Raw genomic sequence first — 19,999 nt, 5'->3', positions numbered from 1 at the left:
GGAAGCTTGGAGCACTTATTTGGTGAAAAGATTGAGGGACTTCTACCTCTAAAGCCGTTAATCTCGTAACTTCCAAGCACAGAAATCAGTAATATTTTGCAAAGTCAAATTGTTCACGAAGGAACTGTGGGTGGTGTCAGTGCAGATCTTTTGCAGAAAAGATATTTACTGGAAAGTACAGAGAAATGTAAGTATTTATTTGATACAGGACAGCGTTTCTCAAAAATGTGACAAATATCTCTAGCAAGAAATAAACAAGGAAATGCTACAGAAGTGACCAAGCAAAGGGGAAGATGGGAAAACATGTCTAAAACCAAAAGTAGCATGGCCATAAGAATAATGAAATAATCAAATGCAAACAGTGGCTAGAACTGGACCACAATCTGTAACCTTTTCCTTCCAATGTGGATTGAAATCTTTCCAAATATCAATTAATCCCTAATCTACCATGCATTTCTTAGTTGCTTCCTGTTCATTATTAATGGACTGGTCACCCTGAGATGAAGGTAGGAAGTAAAAGCAATTAAATTCCTCTCCCACCCCTGCAGATACAATTGACCTGGAGGATTCAGCTACAAGTAAAAATTAAAAGTCTCCCAGAAAGAATAAACACGCCCTTCTTGCTCGAGTATCATTTTAGAGGCAGCATGGGAGAGCAACAGCAAACTCCTTTACCATAAAGCATCAGATTCTAAGATCCAGGGCTGATCAAGGAAAAGAGCAGGTGCCCGCTCTTGCTGATTTTTCTTGGTGTTGTTCTGTAGCTGAATGAATACTTTGAGCCAGAACTCCAGACACTGATTCTTTTTTCAGTGTAGAAAAGAAAACCCCATCTGTCTCCTGAGAGGTATTGATCCCATTTGAATTCGAAGAAACAATTTTAACCTCATGTTTTTGCGCAGGCTGACAGCCACAGAATTCAGTGAGGCTTCTGACTGTATAATGCGGTTACCTCTGGCCTGAGAGGGATACAGTCATCCCAGCCTGCAATTATTGCACAGACCCGTCAGCGAGGATAACAAGGAGAGCTCTGTGCCTGCTGTTTACACTCTAACAAGATTCATGTTTGTTTCTACGATGCTGTAATACTGAGGTGAAATTCTGCGCCTTTTGACCTGATCAGCATCATTTGTGATAATGTATGAAGATAACACCAGCATCTATCCAAATGATCCCAGATATCCCACGGCTTAGGAAACGTCTCTCTTCTGCTTAGGAATAGTCTTAAGAAAAGCAAAAGGCTAGTGAAGATTATGTTGGAAGATTCAGGGTGTGAGGGAAGAAGGGAAATGCTGACTAGACAACACAGGAAGAAAGGGAAAAGAGCATGATGTTGTTCTATTGAAGATGAGGATCTGAGGGTCTCTGAGGCCCTTGATTATACCCCTCCTGTATGGGACTGGAAGTGTTATCTCAGTATTTCTTCTCTCATTATTCCTCCCTTGGTCTTTGAGGGTCAGAGAGCCCTCAGGAGGACACCAGCCTGGTGATAGCGAGAAGAATGGAGTGACAGCAGGGACAGAGTCCATCAGAAACAGAACTGGTGGCACTACAGAGAACCAAAGCATGGCCTTGCTGGTGACAGTAAAGGATTTAATGTGCTGTGCTGTTCCCAGGTGGGTCTGTCACATGCAGTCCATGACCTCTCTCGTGTCATTAGTGATAGGACCAGGGGAAATGGTTTCAAGCTACGGCAGGGGAGATTCAGGCTGGACATGAGGAAGTATTACTTTTCAGAAAGGGTGGTCAGGCACTGCAATGGATGCCCAGGGAGGTGGTGGAATCACCGAGCCTGGGGGTGTTCAAGGAAAGACTGGATGTTGTGTTGAGGGACATGGTTAGTTGGAACTATTGGCAATAGGTGAACGGTTGGACTGGATGAGCTTTTAGGTCTTTTCCAACCTTAGTGATTCTATGATTCTATGATTCTATGATTCTATACCTTCTTTGGCTGGGTTTAGAAATGAGCACCAGCAGCTCTGCACAGAAGTGAGCACTGTCCAGGAACCTGAGGCCTGCATGAAAAGGAAAGGTTCAAATATGATTGCTGTGGAATTTAAGAGAGGCAGACACAGAAATGTAAAAGCTAGGAAGAGCAAGGCCTTGCAGTGGTCATGGTACTCTGACATGGAAATTGTCACAGAGTGAGAGACCAAAATCTGAAGTAGGAGGAGAGCTGTGGAGGAGCTGGGTGGAGGAATGGAGACACAATTGCAGCATGCAGGGCTTCGGTGAGATACTGGCCACCCACTCTGTCATATTTATGTCTCTCTTAACAGTTTGTACCTACAGGAAAAAGAAATTTTGAGTGACCAACTTCAGCATATCTTTTCTCATTTCATTTACATGTGTGTATTCTGAATACTTTGCGATATTAAGGGCACGTTTTGTGGACTAATTAGTTTCTGCTTAAAGCCATCCATTACTCGGCCTCGTTTTGCGGTTCTTCATGAGAATACTGGGAAAGCTGTTTGGGGATATCCAGTGGACACTGCGATCAGCGGGGCAGCAGGGCTCTCCTTCGCATGGAATCCTGATGCAGCAGGAGAGCTGCGGGAGCAGACACAGAGCTGACTCATGCTCAGACAGCGAGCTGGGCTCACAGAGGAGCACAGCTTGGTATGACTGGAATGGGAAACAGGAGGTGTTTGTTTTACATTGTAATTAGGAATGGCATTGGGAACACGGAGCACAGAAAGCTGGACTAATAGCTAAAGCTGAAGTAACCACCAAACCACAGGCAGGATGTAAATTGGCATTGTCATAAAAGACTCAAACAAAATGATATCAAGTACTAAGAACTATGCTTACATGGCAACAACTCTAAAGTAAAAATGAAGAAAAGCCACAGAACATGAGCTTTGGGCGATTCTGTGCCTTTTAGTGAAACTGCTGTGCCTGTTCTTTACGACAACATGAATTAGGAGAGATCAACTTTAACTTTCTGTATGTTTGTCAGACTGAGCTTCTAAAGCAATTTTTTTTCATTTAGTTATTTCAAAAGAATGAAAAGACAAAGATTATATTCTGGTCGCTTGCCCAAACTCCTTTTTTTTTTTTTTTTTCCCCTTTTTTTCCCAAGAATCAAAGCTGTTTAATGTTTAAGAATCCTTTTTATAAGTACAAAATACTACACTTTACTCTTCAGTAATTTAAAACTGATTTTATTAATATTAGCAAAAACGTCCTCGCAGACAGATTGAACTCTTATGATGCAACTCAAAGCCCAGCTAATTATGGCTCAGCTGTAAAGTTATAAGCTCTTGAAAAACAAGGTTTACCAGAGAAGCACTGACACAGCCTTAACTATGGCCGTGTGAATGGAGCCACTGTAATATTGTTTGGAAATAGTGTTCTAAAAGGGAATCTTGTGAAAAGAGATGCCAGCTGTTCACTTTGGAAACATTTATTTCATTGGCTCGTGACAAAATTGGCTGTGGAAGATATTATTCTGAAACAGCAACTTCTTAATTTCATTACAACCTGAAATCACTGAGAAAGACATGACAGCTCCCAGGAGCTGTGAGAAAGGACTGTCATCGTTTCTTTTATTTATACTGCTCTTAAAGTAATATACAACTTTCCTTAGAACAATTCAGGCTGGACAGGTCCTCAGAAAGTCATCTGGTGCTTCCCACTCAAAGCAGGAGATAAGACATGATATGCCATTCTTATTACATTTTTGGAACAAAGAGCTTCTTTCTACTAAGAAAAAAAAAAAAGAGAGAGAGAGAGAAAGAGCAAAAGAAAGAGGCTTCAGAAAGCTTGCTTTTTAAAAACAGTTTTTGCTTTTTGCAATACTTTACCAGACAAGAGCCACTTGCTTTCATCTGACAAGGCAGAATTCTGCAAGCATGTCAAGAACCACCTGCCTACCCTGCCATGCTGTACAGCCCAGGATCACACACAAACACGTCTTTAACCACGAGAAGACAAAATCTAAAAAGATAAGTGAGGTGGGAAAAGGTGAAAAACAGAGGAGTGTGTCCTGCTGGCTGCCTTGTGGGGTCTCGAATCTGAGTTGAAAATATTGCTAGGTGCAGAAATGAGGTCCCGAATCTGAGTGCCTGCAGGGGATAAGCCACAACCACAGTGCTGCCCTAGTGATATTTTTACCTAATATGAAGTAGCTCTCTGCCCTCAAAAACAACATCTGGCTTGAGTGCCCTGTGTGCCAAGGGCAGCTTTTTCACCTCAGAGCATCCTCGTGCCCCAGGATTAACAAAGGCATGGAGGGGTACAACTCTGTATGCATCTAGGTGCACCTGGCTACGATGATCTGAAACTATATCCAGTGCATCTTATCTTATACTTTATATACTCTACGTCTTATTATAAATCGCATTTTAATAGTGCAATGTTCCTGGTTATGCAGGGCAGCATGCAGCAGTACTTCTGCTTACCTGGGTTGTTTTACTTTAACATACAGTGCAGTGCTCAGGCATGGATGGCTGCACCTTCATTCCTTGATGCTACATCTTTTCGCCCTTGAATAGTGCAGGATGAACTTCTTGTGCTGGCCAGTGCTGCTATTATTGACTACAGTCTCTATCCTTTGCCATGTCATTGAACTTCCATCACCATTGGCTTCATTAGCAATTATTGTTTTGGTAAAAAAAAAAGAAAAAGAAAAATCTTACATCACACATTATGAGATGACCTGAGGCCGTTATGGAGCTGAGTGTTCCCATAAGGATAATCCAGCCACAATATATCAAAGCGCTGAGAAAATATCCTTTGTCTCAGGTCATGCAACCAATGTGGCTGTTAAATGTTTTAAAAGCAGTTATATAACTGGCATTTAAAATGTTTTATTGAATACCCTCACTGCTACTGTAACTAAAGTGACCTTTAGCAGAGTAAAACACGTTGCACCTTAAAATGGGATCTGATTAAAGATACCAAATGCCACAACGTGCTCGTGCTGCACGTGCACCATCTACTCATACCGACCACAGAGTAGATGCACCAGCTTTGACTTTTGAATGTTATTTTCAGCCTGAACCAGATTACTTTACAGGCAACAATTATTACCAACTTTTAAACATTCCACGTAGTATTTAATGTATGAACACATAATTACTGGAATTTTCTTGAACAGGTGATATGTTTTAGGGCAGACATCCACAGGGAACGTCTGATCGAGGGAGAGCTGGTTGATCAGAGGATTCTCATCTCTTCCCATGCTGTGATTATATTTTTCCAAGAAATAAAAATAAAATAAAATAAAAAACACAGAACTTGCTACACAATTGTAAAAGAAACCACAGAGTTGCAAGGAAGCAGAGAGTTGTTCTTACATACTAACATGGCAAGATGACCATGAAACTTCTTCTCTTAAAAGATTGCTTTCACTAGAAGCAGATTAGAAAGATCCACAGAGCAAACTTCTATGTAAAAATGCATTAAATGTCCCATTACCAGTTACATGCCACTGATCTGTGGGGTTCCTAAACAAAAATACCTGAATAACAAAATGGAAACACCTTTGAGCTCAGGATAGGACAGGAAAAGAGAAATGAGAAAGAAAAAGATGAAAAAGAAGAAAAAGACAAAACAGAAAGGAAAAGATTCGCTGGATGAAAATTGCACAGAGAGAGACTCTAATGAAGAACTAAAGAATCAGACTCTGTGATGATCTGATCCACTGAGAAAGCAGAATCCCCTTCTCACTTTCAGTTTCTCTAAAGAGAAGTAGGTGGGGAAAAAGTTCCAGGCTGTGAGAACAAAAGACCTTCTCATCATTCTACTTATTTACCTTATGTAAATAATGGGTTATATGGTTATAAATGGGTTATAACCCTCACTATTTTTCAGTCAGGAAGTTGAGCCATACAGGAATAAAAAGAGGTGTCCAAGATCACCAAGAGAGCCTGGGACAGAAGACTAATAGAGTCCCGAGCAAATCTTCAGATATTCAAACATTCTCCCTACCCAAAACTCCACCCCCAGTGCATGTGAAAATAGCTCACCCATATTGAACAAGCAGGATGGACAAGATTCCTGCTGGGTACTAGATTGTCTGGAGCAGGATTCAGGATCACAGGGAAGAGTTTGTTATCAGAGAAAATGGTAATTTGTTGATAAAGTGAATGCATTCATAAGTGAACTGAATGTACGGTTTGGAAAAAATCCATCCACAAACACTGGAAGAATGGTGTCTTACTGCAAGTGTCAAGAAACAGTGGATAGTTCACAAAGCTTCGTGCTAAAGAAATGGGCTAGAACACTTTACTGCTTCTATTCATGCTTTCAAAATGCTTGCCATACTCACCTCTACCCACCCCAAACCTACAAGATACAGCCACAAGCTTGTAAATACCCTGCAAGTCTACTAGTTGAACATTCAGGGGATTAATTTAGCAACAGCTGCAGCACATAAAGCACAAGGAGAGGTCCTGCAGAAAGGGAAAGGTCTTGAGGCTGACTGCATGCTGCTGTTTTGGAAAGAGGCTGCATATCTCTGCTAGACTGGGTAATGAAGGGCTCTTGGGATGGAAGTGGTCCAGAGCACTGGAGGAACCTGACAGAGGAAAGATGAAGAATATGAGGTAAGGAATAAGGAATATGATAGGACAAGGATAAATAATATGAGGTACTGTAAGCTGTTTGAGGAGAGAAATGATGCTTTGTCTTTCCCACTGTTTATGTGAGGGTTGGCATTTGGCTGTGACAACCCCAGAGGTTGGCTGGGTGAGAGCAATCTGATGGTGTTGTTACTGAAAAGCTGGTATGCTTTGATAGTGGATGATCTCTGGAGCTACGAGGGGCCTTATGATAAAGCTTCCAGACTACAGGAAGTTAAGAGTTCTACTAAACATATAATTGTGGTGCTATTGAGATCAGAGAAGGCTCCAGTGAGGGGTGACAGCTCTGGAACCATGATCAGCCTGCTTGCTGTGAAGAGGGAGGTTTGGGGAAGAAGAAAATAAGTCTGACATTTCTGAACACTCGGAAGCAATCAGCATTTGTCCTTGGACAAACCAGGACTTGTCTGCCAAACAGTTTGATTTTTACAAAGTGAGAACAACGGGATCACATATCCAAAAAATTGTTTGTAGAGGGGAATATTGCAGTCTGACCAAAAGAAGAAGGTGGATGCAGAAAGCACAGATAAAACGCATGCTTGCAACTAATGTCTTTGAGCAAGAATAGGAAGAACTGGAGAAATGGAACAAGTGGAAGCAATAATATCCCAGAATAAACAGCTGCAGAGCTTGTGGATAAAATAGCAGGCACAAAGGTGGTGGCCTCCATATGCTGCTGAGGCACGGGGCCACAGTGGAGATACCAGCCAGTTGGCAGTGCATTACTTGTTGCGATACCTTTTTGATCATAAATTGTAGTAACGACAAAGCAGGGGCAAAAGAGATGTAAGAAAAGTCACTATGGAGCTGGGGAACCAGTAGACTTCCCATGAAACTTTTTCTAAAAGAAAAACATGAAATCACCCAGGGAACAGTAAATCCCAGTAACTGTTCGTACACTGAACTTCACTCTCTGATGTGCAGTTCAATCCCCCTCCACTACAGGGCCCTGGGGTGGAGCTGGCAATTAATCTACAATTGCCTGGGAGGGAGCAGGTCACAGCTGAAGGGGCTCTGTGGATTATAAATTTAGCAAGCAAAATGGGAAGTCAGAGCCCTGGTAATAAAGGAAGTGCCAATAGTTAAAGCTATAATCATCAGGACTTTAGGGCAGATAATCAACACCTATATGGCAATTTTCAATTCAATAAATAAAGCTAACCGAGTTGCCTAACAACGCCATTGAGCTGCAATTTCAACTGGCAGCATTATGTAACTGTGACAACCAGGCGAAGCGGAACAAAAAAAAGTGAAAGAGAAATGCATGTATATTTCCAGCCTTAGTTACTGAAGTAGTCAGGGGATGGAGCTCCGTGTTTGAAAGCTGCAGAGGAAGCAAACTACAGTCCATTTCAGGTACTCCTCATCAACACCCGCAGGGACTGCACACACACACCAAGTGAGAATTAGACAAAGGCACTCTCTTTCCTGACTCTGAATGTGGCACCAGACCCGTATTCTCACCATTCTTGAGCTAATGCAGTCCAAGTACATTTAAAGAACCTGGAGGCATGGCTAGCCTAGGCTCAGCCACCAGTGTGGAATTTTGCACTGCGCTGTTCACATGCCCAAATTTACCATAGCAACCTCCACATCACATTTAATACACAGAGACATCCCTCCTCTTGCCTGTTTAAAGAGTCCTTGTTAAGTGGTTTTGCTGTATTTTAGATGCCAAGATGTCGGTAAGATTGATGGAAGGGCGCACAATCAAACCTGCAAGGAGAGCCTAGCTTCTAGCTCATTATGTAAGAGAATTAGCAAGGCAGTTCTTTTGACATGACAGTCCATTATGGCAGCTGTCACTCATACCTTAGCATAGGCTTTTTTTGTCTTCTTCAATGATTTTTTTTTTTTTTAAGGAAAAAGGTTGTTCCATTTCTGTTCATCATTAAAGTATTGTGTAATGTTTCGTGTGCGTGCATGGTAGCTGATCTGCATGGGCTGTGCTCTCTCTACAGTAATCACTGGGTGAACAAATGATCGCGCATACATGTGTAATTCTGACTAGGGTTTGTAATTCTGACTAGGGAGGCTCTTTGTCCCAGCTGTACACACACACAGAAGCTTAAATCTGCTATTTCTTCTCATCCATCTGACGCATTTGGTCCTTTCATATGAATATCTACATGTCTTGATACAGAAAGTCTAGGTTTGCTTCCTGCAGAAATCCCACCCAGAAGGATAGTTATATTTATTTCTTCCCTTTTCAGGAGAGGAAAGAAACAGTTCATGCTGCATTAACTTATAGTAGCAGTTATAGCAGAATAATATTTGTACCTCTACCACTTTTTAGTAAAAGTACTTGTATGTTCTGAACAGAGTTGCATGAACAAAGGCTGGAAAGTGAGCTCATGCTGTACCGTGGTGTAAGTAGGAAAATGGAGGAACAGGGGAACTGGAAGGACAGACTGCATCAGAAAAATAAAGAGTTTCCTTTGCAAAGCCATGTCTTGACTGGTGGGCTCATCTGAGAGATGGTAACAGCAGCAGTGCACACTAGGGAGCCTGGGAAGCTAATACATTAAACAGCAGTGCATTTGCAGATAATGAATGTGAGTTGAGGTAGAATTGTGTTTTCAGGTCATGATTAAGAGAAAAAAATCATTTGTATTACAAGACAACTCTTGTAAATTGTAGCCACATCTCCCTTCAGTTCACACAAGTGTATGACACACTATAGCTGAGACTGGATGTACAGTTTTCTAGATGAATTTTTGGTTCAGTCCATAGATAAGCTGGGAAAAAAAGAAGCTCCACTGCTGCACACCCATCTTCCTGCTGATTTGTTGGGTTTTTGCTTAGGTTGTTTCCTTGGAATGTCTCTCTCTTCTCACCATGTACAATGAGATTCTTTGAGGTAACATTAAAAAAAACTAAGAACAACTACTGCCACAAAGCTGGGCCGCTGGGAAGGAGGTAGCACATCTGTCCACTGAACTGATGCACCTCCAGTAGAAGGCTGGCTCTGTGGGAACAGCAGGTTTCAACACAGTAGATTGTTCAGATGTTGCATTTATTAGTATAAGTAGAAAGTGGGGTGGCACTTGAAGATTGAAGGTTTCGGCGAGAAGTAAATACAAGTAAATGCTTTCTGAGGAGCCCTTTATAAGTTTCTCCAGTTTCTCTCCTCTTAGTTTATCCCCAAATGATCTGACGTTACTATTTAAATAATCCACTGTCACCTACAGTTCCAGCCAGGATGGAGCCTCCATACATGCACGCTACATAAATACCAGGTAAATGACAGTCTCTGCCCAGTCATCAAGCAGACTAAGCTTTCTGTCCTGGAAACTGCTGACTGAGGCAAATATTCTTGTCCACACGCATAGGCAGGAATTTCTCGAGGGTCTTCAAAAGCCAAGGCTCAAGACACCTTCCAGAGCAAGTTTTGGACAAAGGTGTCACAACCATTGTCCCTGGTCTGTGGGCTGAGCACTGCTGGCTTTGCTAGCATTGCTCAGATGTGCAGTAGTGTGCAGGTGTTTGCTTCTGACCTTTCCAACCTTTCTCTGTATTCTTTTCCATTAAGGATAAATAAATGATATCCTGAAATATCAAACATGAGTCTATTCACCTTATCCTTGCTTACTGCATGTTAGGTTTCCCCTCCTGTGCTAACATTTAATAGTTCCTTAAATAAATAATTATTCTTTCTGGGGAAAAGAAGATATCCACAAACAGTGAAAAATCTTCAAGGACACTTCCTTCTACGCTTTCGTCCTAAGCCAGCCATGTGTTGACTCCTCTCCTGCTCTGATCTACAGCGAAATCAATGAGAAGTATTCTATTAAATTAATTTGGCTTTGAATCAGATGCTGCCTCTGCAAACCGTAGCATAAGCAGCCTGGTCTTTGTGGTATCTTCCATAGCAGCGCGGTGTGGTCCCAGTCCTGCAGCCGTATTCTGGGAAAGTCCCTGTTGATGTCAATGAGCGCACCTTTAACTGAAGTTACACAATCAGGCAATGGGAAGCAGTGAGCATACACTGCCCTCCCTATTAGATCCTGTAATCACACTACTTCTGATAGGCTTCTATAAATGATTTTCTATGCCAGTCTGTGCTTGCAGCAGCACCTGCTCAGTTAGTCCCTCAATTCTTCACTTACTAAACCAGCTTGACACTGCAGGTGAAAAATTCTGAAATGTTTTAATGAACTAGCTTGCACACCATTTGATTTCTACCTCTGTAGATGTTTCAGAAATCCTGAACTGCTTCATTCTATCACTGCCATCAAACAAAACTCAAACATATCGAACAGGCTTCTGTAAGAGGACAGGCACTGAATTTACATTGGAAAGTTTCTGTTGGGTCACTGTAAGCAGTTGTTTCCTGCAGCTCATTATAACTGGGAGATTTGACTGGCAACTTTTCTCAGGCTGCACGGGCATAAAAATTATGGGGCAGATCTTATAGTTCTGGCTTAGACAGCACTCCTATTGATCTCAGTACTTTTAGTTCTGGACTCATCTTGAATTCTAGAGAATGAAAAAAAAAAGATTAATGGGAAGAGCAAAAAATCCACCTGGGGGATTTTAAACTCATCATTTTTCAGGTTATACAAGAACTTGCATTTCAATGGGCTGACATTGCACAGAGGCAATCAGAGCTCTTTCAGTTGTACAGTGAAATAATTACTGAAATGCTCTGGCCATACTGGCAGAGCTCAGTTCGATGGGTCGGTGCTGTGTGCCTACTACCAAAAAAGCACTCAGCACAGCAATTTCTGAGGCAGTGAGCATGCCACACGCTGCTGCACCCTATCTCCAGCCCTTCCTTCCCCAGCAGCATCTGGAGAAAGGGGGCTGCAATCTGACAGTGAGGAAGCAGCTTCCTCTCAAAGGGCTCCATACTGACCTGTGTTCAGCAGGTTTGGTTTTTTTTAAACTGGTTTGATACCAGACTTCTGAAAAATGCGAAAGGTAGGATGTACAATAAGAGAGAGACACTGATGTTTGTCATGGCCAGTGGAAGCCTTTTCCCCCTCTCTTCTCAATCCAATCCAGATGGCAATAATATACGGCCTTAGCGAAAAGATAAAACATAAAGTTCTCCTGTAATAACTTGCCTCCACAATATAAAGCATCATGACCCTTATAAGGGGATGAAAGAGTAACAGTTTCACCAGTATTGCAGCAAAACCACAGTGTGCTTTTGTGGAATCCAAAAGGATTTGAACGTGACTTAGTCTGTAAGGAATGAGTCTTAAATTTCTTACACGTGGTCAGAAATCTTTAATAATCAGCAAAGCGCTGCTGAGGGAAAAAGAAGTGTGCTTTTTCTTTTAGTGTGGGGCTGCAAAACAGGTGTCTCTGCACAGTTACGAGTGTCACTGTTCTGAAGTATTAATCTGCTGGTATTTTCCCATATATTGAGCACAGTGCTCCGTTGTGTTTTTTCATAGTTTCTGAACAGAATCCAATTTAAATAGTTAAAATCCATTTACGGGTAACGTTCCTCACAAACACTGCACCATTGGGACTATTTGTCTTCCTGAACTTGTGCAAGTGCTCCCTGCATTAGCAGTTTAATCAGATTCGTTAATGAATAATGTTTCACTTACGAAGTAGAACTTATGTGCATTAAGCTCCTGACTGTGGAGGTGCCACAAGTGCAGGAGGAAAGGCAGCGCACCCTGAAGAACCACAGACAGGCTCCTTCATGCAATACCAACCAGTCAGGGACCAGTTTCAGATGTGCCCATTGCTCACCTGCTTTCCCCCAGTCCTCTGAAGGCAGCAGGGGTGAAAAGGTGACTTATTTTTTCCTTTTGGCACAGGGCAGAGTACAGACAAGTCGACTCCTGCACATAACAACTTAACCCTGTAGGTGCAGTTGCTCTATTTCTAATCACCAGGATGTTTCCCCTCTGGTGGCTTCGGAGGTTAACTTTCCCTCTTTTGCTCAGTATTATAAGAAAATAACCAAAAGATGGAAGTTTGAGATAGGTATTCCGTTAATGCATTCAGCCCCGAGCAGGCTTAGCCTGATACTTCTTCAGGTCTAATTGTTATTTTTATCTTGAAGGTTCATGTTATGTATTTTCTTGAGTGGAATCGTTTTACTAGTCAGAACATATACAGGCCAGCATCCTCGTTGCATTAACTGGGCAGACCTTCTGCTGAAGTACCAACAAGGTTTTACACCTGACTAATGATCACACACAGTACTGTGTGTGAAAGTTATTATTTAATTCTAATGTACAACAACGGGACAAGTAGGAAGAGAGGTTTTATTTCTATCTGAAATACTGAAAACCCCATTTCTCTTTTTTTTTTTACCACATTTTTGGCTTTGGGTGCCTTTGAAATGATTTTTTAAGACACAGATTTGAACTACATCATAGAAAACTACACATCATTTTTTTATTTTAAGGGACTGAAGTACATATGAACTTAGATCACCCGATTCCTGGATTTACAGTGGAGTTTGTGGGGCAGCTTTTTGTCATTTTTCTGAGTGCAGATCCGAAAATCTAACGTGCTTTTGATTGCTTCAAAGTTAGACACTTGTTCAGGAATTTATCAGGTAATAGGAAGCGATAACCTGAATCCGGATGTTAGTGATCAATTCCTGCCTCACTTTGGTCGGCAAAGCACTTCTGTCACTCTTTTAATGATCTCTGTCACCCTCCACAGGGATTTCCCACGCAGGGAAGGTTAGCACGGCCTCACGCTGAGCTGACAGCGCCTTCTTTATGCCATTCCTTTTTCGTATTGGAGCTTGTAACTCTTGCTGCGTGGCTGGCAATCAGACCGCAGAGAAGCAGGAGACATGGGTCGGTAGGCTGTACCACAGCATGAGGGGCTATCGGCCCCCCACGGCTGGGGCAGCCATCGCCCGTGGGAAGCACCTGGCTGTTCAGCCGGCTCCGTGCTCTCCATCCACCGCGGATGTGGTGAAGCGGAGAGCCGGGGCAGGCCTCGGCTACCAGAGCCCTCCCACAGCGCCCCTCAGCCATGCTGTGCCCCCAGCACAGAAGGCAGTGAGCGGCAGCTCTGCTGCTGCCCCAGCGTGACCACAAACCCTCTGCGCACCGCTTCCTCGTCCTGCCCTCCTGCTGGCAGCCGCCCAGGTGAGGCAGTGCCGGCAGCCAGGCCTGCTGGCAGCAGCACAAGGCGCTTATTCAGGCTGCCACTGCGAGAAGTGCTCCCTTCCACCTGCGTTAGCCCGCTCGCTCCTGCCCTTTCCCAGCTGATACTGGGCACTGCCCTGCTCGAGCGGCGCTAATGTGGGAGCAGAGTGCTGGCATTCTAGCCTGGGTCTCTGAAACAAACCTGTTTGATTTTGGGGATTTTCTTTTCCCCTCTTAAAAATAATAAAAACTCGTGGTTTGCGCTTTCCTGCATTCCCCTTGCAGGTCTGGATCAGGGCAGGCAGTGTCTCAGCAGGAACACGGCCGTGTCCCGGCGGGGCTGGAGCTCGGGCCCCCTGCAGCCCGCCCAGCCAGCAGCTGTCCATCAGCGGAGGTGACGAGGAGCGCTTGCTTGTGCAATCGAGCTCCGGCCACAGCGTGCGCCTGGAGCTGACGCGGTAACAATGCGCACAGTGAGCGAGCCGGGCGGCGGGCCAGCCCTGCCAGGGTCAAACGCACGGCGCAGACGTCACTGCTACTTACTGCTCTTCTGCCATAGCCTTCAGTTCCTTCCTGTTTTTTTTTTTACTCTTTGTGGTGAATGCAAGCTGAATGCTCTGTTTCATCCCTAGCAGGACAGGGCACACCCAGTGAGAAGCAGAAAGTTCATCCTGGCTCCAGCCAAGCTCACAGACTTCACGGGGTTACTGTCAACACCCGCTGGTGGAGCTCGTTTGAGCAGGGAAAAACGACGAGCAAAACTTAGAGAAGGGGCAGAGCCAAATCTGTCAGCTCTGTCCAGAGCAGAGCCTAGGTAAAACTGCTGTTTCTTCAGCTCCTTCATCCCCTTATTCCTAGCAGAAAGGCACAAAGAAAACAGACTGTGATGGCAAACCTGGTCTTGTATCACTCTGGCACTGCATTTCAGCTGTTAGGTGCTAGCGGAAGGACAGAAATCATTGAAATTAACGTGTATGTGACTGTGAATCCTTTCCTTGTGTACATGGGAGGAACAGCCCGGTATCTCCACCCGATCCTGAAGCTAAGCTCCTTCTGCTCTGAGATTTCCATGTAAGTTTGTATGGCTGCTCTTCCTAATTGCTGAAAGGCTTTTATTTAGCACCCTCCGCTGTGTTAAATTCTTTCTGTATCCTCCCTTCCGAGTGCACTATATGCTTTCAAGGCTGCAGAGCACTCCCTGCCCCAAGAAACACCACAGCTTGCCCTTCAGGTGATCCCTTTGGGTTATTCCACCCAGCCCCTGGCAGAGACTAATATTTCGGAATGTTGCTAAACCAACACCATTTTTCTGCAAGCTCCCCTCATCAATCCAGCAGGCTTGGAGGAACAGTTGCTCCATCTCTGGATCAAGATAACTTCTGACATCATGTAATGTTTTATAAATACTCGAGGCAGGTTTTTCAGGAGGGGAGGCACACTACCCATTATTAAATCCACAAGCAGTCAGCTCTGTCTGAGTTTACTCCGGCATTTAGAAACTTTTGAAGTTTTACTTCAGAATTCAAATTTCATTTTTTCAGGAGATGCAGGACATTCTTAGCAGTTTGGTGTGATTACTAGCACAGTCACATCCACACCAAAATTACACGATTTCATTTCTTAGTTATGTGAGTGCAACTAGATACCCCAACACCATCCATCTACCACATACCACGCTCCTGGGGCAGCTCTGTACGCGCAGTCCTAGTTCCTTTCTGGACATTTTTAGCAAGGTGGCAAGCTGTGATGCCAAGGTATAAAGTGCATATGAAGAGTGGAGCAGCTCATCAGCACAACTGGTAGTAGAGCCAGAATGTACAGATCACGTTTCAGTGTGGACTGAACTGTGTTGTGTATGCACCGGAGAGAAAAATCCCAAGCCACTGAGAATACTGTTAAATAAATAAAGTTACATTTATTTCTTTGACTTGAGAAAAGGTAGTGACTAAAATGCTGAGGGAGATCACAGTGACAGCGCAATAAATAAAATGCAATAATCAGTGAGTCCAGCTTCCCTCCTACTAAGTGGTCGAATGGGGCAAAGCAAAACAAGTTCTTGAGCTCCACGGTAATCACAATTGAAATAACTAGCTTTGGAGCATGCGAGACGGGAGGCTATTCTTAGCCATGCCCTAGCTACTGTAGGTGAGCTGGCTAGAGAGGGAGCTGCTGCCGAAGCAGCTGTGAGTGTGGTGTGCAGTGCTGTACTTGTTTGCGAGCAAAGCTGCTTCTTGTATTGAGAATGCACAGAAACAACTGAGGAGAAACCAACTGTTTTAGAATACTTTAGGAAATAGGCGAATTAGATCTGACTGATAGTGATAACTGAAATAATGAACGAAAGACAAAAGTTGCATCAGGGAATTCTCAGACATCTTTCATCATGACAGAACCAAAAGCCATGCAAGATATGGAAAGTGATATGGAAAGAGATTTGTCTTTCAAGATAAGGAAAGATCTTTCTTGTTTTGGCAAATCGTTCCCAGTCAGAGGAGCAGGAGGCTCAGCTGCAGAGCAGGTTCTTGCTTGCACGAGACTGAGGGAAGTTGCTCAGACCTTGTACTCACAAGTATTTTTTTCAGCTCGTGTGTAATGTGTGAAAGAAAATATTACTGAGACCTTACTAGTACTCAAGAAAGGACAATGAAATGCTCAGAAACAGGTCATGAGCTTATCTACAGTGATATTAGCTAGGATAAAAACCTTAAGAGATTTAAATGCTTATGATTCACTTCATATATAAGCACTGACTGATGAGACTGAAGGAAATATTTCCCTTTAGGGCAGGCTTTTCCATAATTAAACATTACAGGCACATTTCTTCTGGTCCAGGATATCAGACTACAGAGAGAGCTGAGCGACCAGTGCGCATCTTCCTGCAAGGCAATCCCAGCTCTCAGGCACACCTACTGCTTACACACAGTCCATTTTTGTTTTTCATCACACAGATGCTTTGTTTTCCCCCACTTATGTCTTTATCCCCATTTAAAGCTTCTTCCCAAGTAACCTAGTTGAAAAACTTCCAGTCATTGGGAGTATTGATCTGATGTTACCTGTAAATAGCAACAGACACAGTGCTCCTTGATTGTATGCCTATGTGTTGTTATTGAAGGACATACTGTGAGCTATGCAGAATATTATTCCAAGAGGGACTCCCAGTTAAACTGAAAAACAAAACAAAACCCTATTTCTGATGTACTGCAGAATTCCTTGGTACAGTCCCTGGCCTGCTTTGGGCAGAACCCTGCTTCAACCAGTTGGTGACACGTGGAGCAGCTCTGTGCATTCTGACTGAGGGAAACCAACATTCACAGCAGTAGCACCATCTGTAACAAATACCTGGTAACACAAAGGTATTAAAAGTTAAAATCAACTCCCATTTCTTTTGACAGATCTTTAAGTGCCTTCCGCTGGAAATCCTGAAGTTTGCAGTTAAAACAGAAATGTCTAAGAAGTATACTTTTGTCAGTATCTTTCTTGACTAGAGGCTAAAATTGAGTACAGTGTGTAACCGTGATGCAATAAAGAGGCTTCAGGAAAGAAAAGAGCATGAGATGTGTACGTTATAGATGTAAATATCACTGGCAGGGCTGTGCTGCAGAATAAATTGAAAAGCTTATAATGCGTTTCTGTCAAGAGGTTGCATAATAGTTAGAAAGGCAATACACAGTTCAAATTCACAGTTCAAGTCTACAAATGGCAGCAGATGGAAAAGTATTGATTCATATTAGTGACAGTAGAAAAATAAAGGAAATAATTGAGCTACTTCAGCTGTTTTCATGCTGAAAGAACAGCGCTCCTTTTACAGGTGCTCCTTGCTACTGGGTGTCAGGGTGACAGCTGTAGAGATGCCTGTATATCAACCACTGATTTACATCTTTGAGCTCTGAGGGCCAGATAAGTTAATTTTAATAGCTATCAATGCTGAATATGATGAATCTGTATTCAGCTAAAGCAACTGAAAGCAGAGTCATGTCTTAATGGGAACCAAAAAAAAAAAAAAAATTTACCAGATTCTCCAATGCTGAGAAGTGAAAAATGTCAAAGATGTAACCATAATACCTATACGCTGATCAGTCATTACCAACTGACCCTGGATGACTTAAATGACCATGAGATCACTTCAGTTTACACTGTTGGAATGAATTTTTCATGAAATGGAGAATCACTGGAGCACAGCGTCCCAAATACCCCTTTGTTCCCAGTTAAAATCCTTAATGAGATTGGAAAGACAGAGAAATCACTTCCACTTGGTTTTATCCCCTCACTGGGTTTGTTTCTGGTCATTTAGAGCAAAACATTTCTTTGTGGCATTTGTGCAGGTTCTGGCTTTCTAATTTAGGATTTGTAAGATGCCTCTTTGGGGGCTGCAAGTGGACTGAACGGATTGGAAGAGTTCCCAAGAGTTCCTTGTCTTCCAGTCACCTGATTCTGTTTGTTCCTTTTTGCCCAGACAGCCAGGTTCCTCCCTCTGAAGTCAGGAGGGCTGATGGTCGGCTGCTGGATCTCCCCTTGAGGGTAGCAGGGCAGATGAGGCAGAGATCAGATGTGGGATTGTACCTCTCCCTGTAGAGCCAATGGCATGAGGATGGGACAGCATCCAACGTGCCAAGGAGCTGCTGGCATAACGAACCTCTGCTCTCTCGGCTCCTGCTCACTCCCTTCATGTCTCGCCTATCTTTCATGAGCAGAAATGCCAAGCTGAAGCAGACAGGTCCCCGTTTAGCTGCATCTCCTGTGTGGTATTGTGCTGGTTCAGGGAGTTTGAATAGGATTCACCTTGAATACAGTGTCTCTTGCAAATGCAGCTGTCTGGATAGGTGTACCTGAACACAAGGCCTTATGCAACTCAGCCCTGGACCAATAAGGGTTTTGTAAATTAGGATTAGGACTTTAAATCTGATTCAGAAATGACTCTGGAGCCAGCTAAGGCTGTGAATCCTGTTACACAGGCCACATATTTTCATCAGCCTTTTTGGCACTCTCACCAGTAAGATGTTAACTTCTCCAGCTGAATTTACACTACCATTAAGGTAACTCTCTGGAAGAAACAGCTACGTGTTCCACTGGCTGAGCCAGCCCCGAGGGCCTTGCTTGCATTGCTTTGGAAGAGCTGGTGCGCCTGGCACTGGGAGCACGACCGACCTGCAGGCAGCTGACAAGGCCCACCACTCCTCACTTGTCCATCTGCCCCCATAAGACACAACGTAAAGCAACAAAAATGACCACGGTTTCTGGAGGAACCTAGCCCTCTTTGTAAAGGAGCACTAATGTTGGCTGCTGCGGGAGCAGATGGGATTTGTAGGACCCCCCAAGCTCCATCTGTTCACAATAGTCTTGATGAGCCCAAGATCCAGGGCACAGCTGAACGCAATGTCAGCCCAGCACTGTCAGCTGGAGGTGCGGCACAAATGGGTCAGAGCAGCAGGATTAGAAAGCAGAAGGTAAAGGCTTCTTTCTGGAAGATGACAGAAAACACTTTTTACTGCTGCTGAAATATACATGTGGTAACAGCAAAAGTCTAGCAAGGCCTCAATCTGACTCCCTGTCCCTGAACAGCCTCCTTTTACCTTCTAAGTTACCTACAGCTGTGGTACGCTGAACAAATCAGCTTGCTGACAGCAGCCTGCAACCTTTTACTTAGTGGGTGGAGCTGGCACAGCAGCATTTGTAACCTCAGAAGCTTGAATAACCCAGTTTCTAAAATCATCGTACTCGCCAGCCTGTGCAAAGAACATATAATTAGAGCAGCCTCGACTATTTCTATTGAAGCAGTTTTTGCAGCTTCTTGTTAGTTCTGATAACAGGAATGTTGCAGTTTCTGCACTAATTGCTCTAACAATCTTCTGAGGGCTCAGCCCTGCAGTTTGTACATACAGTTCCTGCTGAGCACACTGCTCTTACAAGTAAGGGACTACCAGCATAGGCAAGAGCAGGGAGCAGTGCTGGCTGATAGTCTGTAAGGCTTTTTTTTTTTTTTTAATTAAAAGCTAGAAGATACATTTTCATTTGTTACTGATATGCTTTGTGACTGTAATCTGTTCATGTAAACATCTTTGCTTCCATGAAGATCTCCACAGCTCACCTCTGTCTGCCTCCGTGAGTTCAACTGTGACCTTCAGGAGCAAGCAGTCATTCTGTACTGGGGGAGGGAGGAGTGCCCTTGGGTAAAAAATGATGAGTGTGTCTCCGATGTCATCCCTTTGCTGATTAACTCGCTGTTTCACATGGGGAGAAAATGCTAAAGCTTCCTTCATGCTCTACTACTCGGACAGGTTTCAGATTCCCCAGGATGGGAGAGGTTATGCCTTGGTTAGCTGTTGCCCCCTGGTATTT

The sequence above is a fragment of the Lagopus muta genome, chromosome 13 (genome assembly GCF_023343835.1).
Source record: "Lagopus muta isolate bLagMut1 chromosome 13, bLagMut1 primary, whole genome shotgun sequence".
Lineage (NCBI taxonomy): Eukaryota > Metazoa > Chordata > Aves > Galliformes > Phasianidae > Lagopus > Lagopus muta.
This window is presented reverse-complemented; position numbering follows the sequence as displayed.